The sequence below is a fragment of the Podarcis bocagei genome (assembly GCF_964188305.1).
Source record: "Podarcis bocagei genome assembly, chromosome: 9".
Lineage (NCBI taxonomy): Eukaryota > Metazoa > Chordata > Lepidosauria > Squamata > Lacertidae > Podarcis > Podarcis bocagei.
In genome coordinates, this window is record NC_138134.1 from 39671723 (window position 1) to 39677722 (window position 6000).

Below are 6000 nucleotides of genomic sequence, written 5' to 3' on the forward strand. Positions count from 1 at the left end.
GAATGGCAGTACAATTTGCACAATATACCGAGTGAACAAACGATACCGTACCTAGGTAAAACACCACAAGAAAAGCTGTACTTGGTCAAAAGAGGGGGGAAATGTTTAATTTTATTTGAAACATTGCCTCAATGCAATTTCTTTCTGTTCATATTTTCAGGGAGAACACAGCTGACATGATGAATTAGAGCAGGCATGTCCAACAGGTAGATCGTGATCTACCGGTAGATCACTGGACGACTGCGGTAGATCACTGGTAGATCATTGGCTCCCCTCCCAAAGAAGCTGAACAACTGTGGCTCCCGTAAAAAAAAGCTCAACATTTTACCTCCTTCCTAAAAAAACCTCAGCAACTTTGATCTGAACCCAAAAACAGGGATAGATCACTGCCAGATTTTAACTCTGTGAGTAGATTGCAGTCTCTTGGGAGTTGGCCACCCCTGAATTAGAGGCAATTATTTATTTTCCTCCATGCCCAAAATGTCAAGGTCAGCACTAAACTGAACTACCACCAGCATCTCTGTAATTACACTGTAAATAATTGCTTCTTTTCTCATCAATACTTATTGATTCCTAAGTACTGTGTTTCATGGATGATAAAGCCCATGTAGTGGTGTTCACAGCTGGCCTTACACAAGGAAGCTATGTTACATGCCTTACCCTGCTGCTTTAAAATGGCCTTTTGATCATCTTGACTTTTATTAATAGACTTTAAAGCATATTTTTTAAAATCTATCTTCAAACTGCAACAGCGGTTATTTACTAAATGGCATTGCCCATCTCAGCAAGGAAATAGGATGAGCTGGAAAGTATAAGACGCAAATTCTGCTTTACAAGAAACCATTTTCTGTACCCAAAAGCAGAAATTTGTTTGCAGTTCGGGAATATGTTATAGAAGGAATCTGTCCATGTGAATCCATATTGGGCATTGTTTCATTAAGTCCTTAACCAGTTTTAAGCATCACTGGTTAGCTTTTGCTTACTAATTACCTAGTGCCTGGACAGTAACTGATTACTAATTTAAATTTTATCTGTAGGCTAAAGAATTGTCTGAAATCCATGGCCACCTAGGGCTTTCCAGTTTTCACAATTCATTCTGACATAGCATTTTTCATTCCTACTTCTCAGTATAATCTTCTGTGAAATATAACTGTTTGGGGGTGTGTGTGTGTTTGTTTGTTTCAAGCTGGTTCAATTGCAGAGGAACCCTTTTGCATTGGTCAACAGACCACTACTACTGTGATATTAAAAAACAACAACCAGAACATAGCTCAGTCAGTAGAGCATCTTTGGGTCATGAGTTCGAGTGGGTGAAATATTCCTGAATTGCAGGGGGGCTGGAGTAGCTGACCCTCATGGTCCCTTCCAATTCAACAATTCTATGAATCTACAGTGGTACCTTGGGTTACATACTCTGCTAACCCAGAAATAGTACCTCGGGTTAAGAACTTTGCTTCAGGATGAGAACAGAAATTGTGCTCCGGCGGCACGGCAGCAGCGGGAGGCCCCATTAGCTAAAGTGGTGCTTCAGGTTAAGAACAGTTTCAGGTTAAGAACTGACCTCCAGAATGAATTAAGTACTTAATCCGAGGTACCACTGCATGGTCATAATGGAACATACCAAGGAGTATAGTGAAAGTGCAGCAAACAATCAGATTTTGGGTATCATGAAAGTGCAACAAATTATTTTTGAATTTATTACTGTACTGACTGCCAGGGTGGGACAGGGAGCTGCTTGTGGGATTTGCTGTCTCAGGTAAACATGGGACGAACATTGGTTCAACTAGCACAGTATTCTCAAGACTGACTGGTAGCAGCAGGTCACAGAGAGGGTTTTGTCCCGTGCAAAATGTCCCCAGTTCAATCTCTGATGTCTCCAGGTAGAGATGGAAAAGACTCACACTTGAACCCCTGGAGAATCACTGCCAGTCAGTGATGACAATACTGGCGTAGCTGTACCAAACGTCCAACTCAGTAGATGATCACTTCCTGTGTTCCCAACACTGTGTTCCCTTGGACACTGTTGCACACCTTGACTGGAGGGGGGCCTGTTTCCTCTCCGCCCACCCTCATGTTTTTGGCCAACCCTGAGCTTATCTGATAGCATTTGGACCTCTGACGTCTGAATCAAACAGCTCAACATATGAGACAAAAAGCAAAGCCCTGTCTCAGAGAAGCATTTTAAAAACAGGACATCTCTTTTCATGCATTCAGCAAAAAATAAATAAAACAGAATCTCAGACCAGATTTTCAATCTTCCCACCCACACCCACCTTTCCCCACTGCCCACTGATTTTGGCAGGATTGGAAGCAAAAGCCTCCCACAACGTTTCTGGTGTTCAAAAGATGGCTGATTAGCAGCATGAGAACAGCTCACCTGCCCCCCCCCCCCATGATGGCTGATCATAGCTGAGCAAAGGTGAGATGTGGGTGGGGCTCCCCAGACTACAAAGAGCAAGTGAGCAGCCAAGGACCCTATTAGGGTCAATTTGCAGCCAGGACTCTGAGCCTGAAATTTGCTTAAATGGAACTAGTGAACTAACAACAGATTGCATCTGGACATGCGCAAAGTGCCATTTTTGCACAATTAAGTAACCAAAGGAAGTCAGTGAGCTACGCGAATTATGGACCAGATTTTCTTAAGAGAGAACATTGTTTCCATGCAGACTAGATGTTAGATACAATATGAAGCATAGTTGAAAAGGCAGCACAAGCCATCACGTATTTGGAATCTTAAATGTCTCAACTTTTAGCCATTTTTCAAAACCACCCCATGCAACAACATTAAAGTCAAATTCATTATAGCTTAATGATAATCCTTTTGATTTAAAAAATGCCGTCATATTTCTAAATGCGAGACTTTAATCCAGCCTGATCCTGGATTAGACATTTTCCACCAGGCACCTTTCCCAGCTGGGAAATCTCCTTCCTTCACCATGCACACATGGTGCACTGCCCAATGGCATCATATTCCATTTTATTTTATTTGCAATGGACATTGCCCTTGAAACCACTTGTCTCAGCAGTTGGTTTGTTAACAAAGCACCCTGTGGGAAGCTGAAACCCGTCAGTTGTCACCAAATAAAATCATTTTCACAGATAGTGAAACAGGGTGTGGCTATTTCAGGAAAAAGGAGAAAGCAGAGCATTTCCAAACTGCATTTAGCTTGTTGGGATGCCAAGCTATATTTTTATACAGTACACAGCTTTCCAGGTTACACAGAAACAAATGCACAGCATTCCAATTTCACTGCAGTAAAACAGGGAATGTGTGTGTGCCTTTGCCTGGAACAGCAGAACAGGCTCAATTTCAGTAATACAGAACATTGAATCCATCCCCTCCTTTTCCATGCAGTTTCTCTTCTCCATTTCTGAACTTGTAATAAACCAGGTTGCCAAGACATTAGGATTCAGTAAACTATAGTTAGTGCTAAGCAGTCCAACCCATGGTTTTAAGTGTGTTTGCAAACCATGGTTTGGAAGTTAACAGTAACCACAGTTGCCTATACAGTAATTGTCTATTTCTGAGGTTACATAAAACTATGATTGTTACAACTTGGAAAAAGGAGATGGGAAGGTAGCATGCAAACCATTTCCCAAGCTTCCAAGCCACTTAAAGGAACACCCAAATTGAGACATAAGCAGCCTTTTAGTCTCTTCACGCTTCCCTCCTATAACAAGCATGTGAAAGAATTGCAGTAATAAAATTGCTACATAGATAGAAATGGGATACCATGACTGAATCTCTAGTAAATAACACATCCTGGAAATAAACAAACGAGACATGACAACTCAGACAGACTGGAAACGGTAGGCATTTCTCATGCAATTATCTGATTTGAGTATGCATAATACCAGTTGCACCTTTTTTTTCTTATGCAAGTTTTATTTATAACAGAATGAGAGTTGGCACGTTGTACTCCAAAAGTCCACATTTCTGCAGTCTTATATATTAAAAGGAAAAAGTGAAATAACTTGATTAGATATGAAATGCATTTTTTAAAGAATGGGAAAAGAATGTTTGTCAGGAAAAAAATCTAAACCTTCAGCATTGAGAAAACTCTGAAGCTTAAAATTTTTCAGTATTTTATGCTTCAAAGGCAATAAAAGATCATTTTCTACATTACAAAAGGCTATTTTTTTAAAAAAAAAAAAGAAGAAAGGTGTTTCTCAGCATTTTGCTGGTATTGCTGTTTTCCTTTCTAGCAGGTTTAACACACCCTGCTCCAGCTATTCCAAACAGATACCTGCAAAATTTCTCAGCTACAGGTTTGGGTTTATTTCTAAAAAATTAACCAGGGATGCCAGATTAACAAAAAACAAACCTTTGTTTCGAGGAATAAGTAGTTCCTTCCATCTCTCTAGATGTAACACTTTAAAGCAAGCATGGTAAAAAATAAATGCTTGAGATTCTGATTTTACCTCTCACAGAAAACCTGCAGTCACTGCAAAACAGTACTTCCCTAGCCACCAATCTTTCTCTCCCCACCTCCTTTAACCATTCAATGTAAAGTCACTTCATTCCTACAAAGAAACATTCCTGCCCGATTTGGTCTTTGGCTTTCATCTTGTTGCTCTTTCAACTAGAACACTGCAGTAAAACCAAAACCAAAAAAAAAAAAACCGAAACCCCTACCCTTAATTGGCAACCTGAAAGCAGCAAACAAGCCAAGCCAAGAATACTTACATTTGCAATTGTTTGCGAATACTTGTGCAGTGATCCACCGATTAGTAATTACAAAGAAGAGAAAGAGCCTTTTGAACCGTCTCTCAAGCCCAGGAGCAGCGAAAAACAGAGGCTGCTCTCTGAAAGCCGCTCATTCTCTTACATGCTCTGCGTGCACAACCCAGCTGCCAGATTTAATAACCATGTCAGGCTGTTTTCCCCATAAAGAGGAAAAGAGGTGACAGCAGAAGATGAAACAGGCTGCATGTTAATCCGCAGTTATGCCAGCACTAAGACTTCCATGAATGCCACCGTATAACCCTCCCCGCCTCCTCCTTAACTATAGCTATAAAACGGTGCTATGCTTTTTTTTTAATGAAAGGGTTGTCATATCTCTTGGAATCGTTATTTCACACCCTGTTATTTTAAGACACATTAACTCCCTGGATTCACCAGGGTCAAAAAACACACACAAATGCACCTCGTATTTCTTAGCCCATTCATTTAAAAGGAACTAGGATCGCTGAGCAAAAGAATAATCCGGAAAACGGGCTTCCCTCCACCCCCTTCCTCTGTTTTCCAGCTCTTTATGGAAAAGGAAGTAAAAAGAAAAAGAGTTTTCATTTACCAGTGAAATGTTCCCATGCAAAGTGACTCTGCAAAGGCTGGACCTGAAAGGCTGAAGTGCCCGGATTCAGTGTCCGCGGGGTGAGTGGCATTTCCAAATCAGGACCACCTCCATATAGGCCCACGGTCTTGTGATCAAGAGATGTGCATTTACAGGATGCAGGGGGCGGGAAAGCTCCCCACCCAAGATCCTTGCAAGGGAGAGAGGTGAGGGAGGAGGAGGAGGGAGGAGGGAGGAAGCGCACCGTTGCATCTGCTACAGCGCCTGTATGCTGCAGAGGTCACGTGATCCTTCTCATTCCTCTTCCCTTCCCTCCCCTCCGAGGCACCTGTCTCAGCAGGGAGCAGTTTCTGTGGAAACTGCAGACAGCTAGGTTTCCCCTCAGAGAAACTGTTGCCATGGAAACCTTACATAATGTATATGGCCCAGATTATGAGTGGCCTCCAAAATGGAGGTGACATTTACATCCGAATAGTATTTTAAAAACACACACACAGAGGAAGAGAGAAAAAACTGACCTTGCTCTGGCAGGCTGGCTGAATAAATTTAATTTCGGTCTTTAAACACTGGCAGAAATCCACATTCGAAGAGATTTTCAAAATGACACTACCAGTATAATGAGGCTGCCTGATACTTTGCTCAGATTGAGGGTTTAGGAGCAATACTTGCCAGTCCGATTTTATTAATGAAGTAATCCCCCCCTAAT

At 41.6% G+C, this 6000-nt stretch overlaps 1 protein-coding gene across 2 annotated transcripts in view; it reads right to left on the minus strand.

The window, feature by feature from the left end:
- Positions 1-5591, minus strand: part of TRIM2 (tripartite motif containing 2) — a 52786-nt gene extending 47195 nt beyond the window's left edge. The window contains exon 1 of one of the 2 annotated variants that reach the window (XM_081208377.1): positions 5295-5591. The gene's annotated coding sequence lies outside the window, so the exon portion shown is untranslated. Of the gene's footprint in view, positions 1-4687; positions 4976-5294 lie in introns of those variants that run through there. The other variant, XM_081208380.1, reaches the window with a different exon arrangement.
- Positions 5592-6000: the final 409 nt, after the last annotated feature.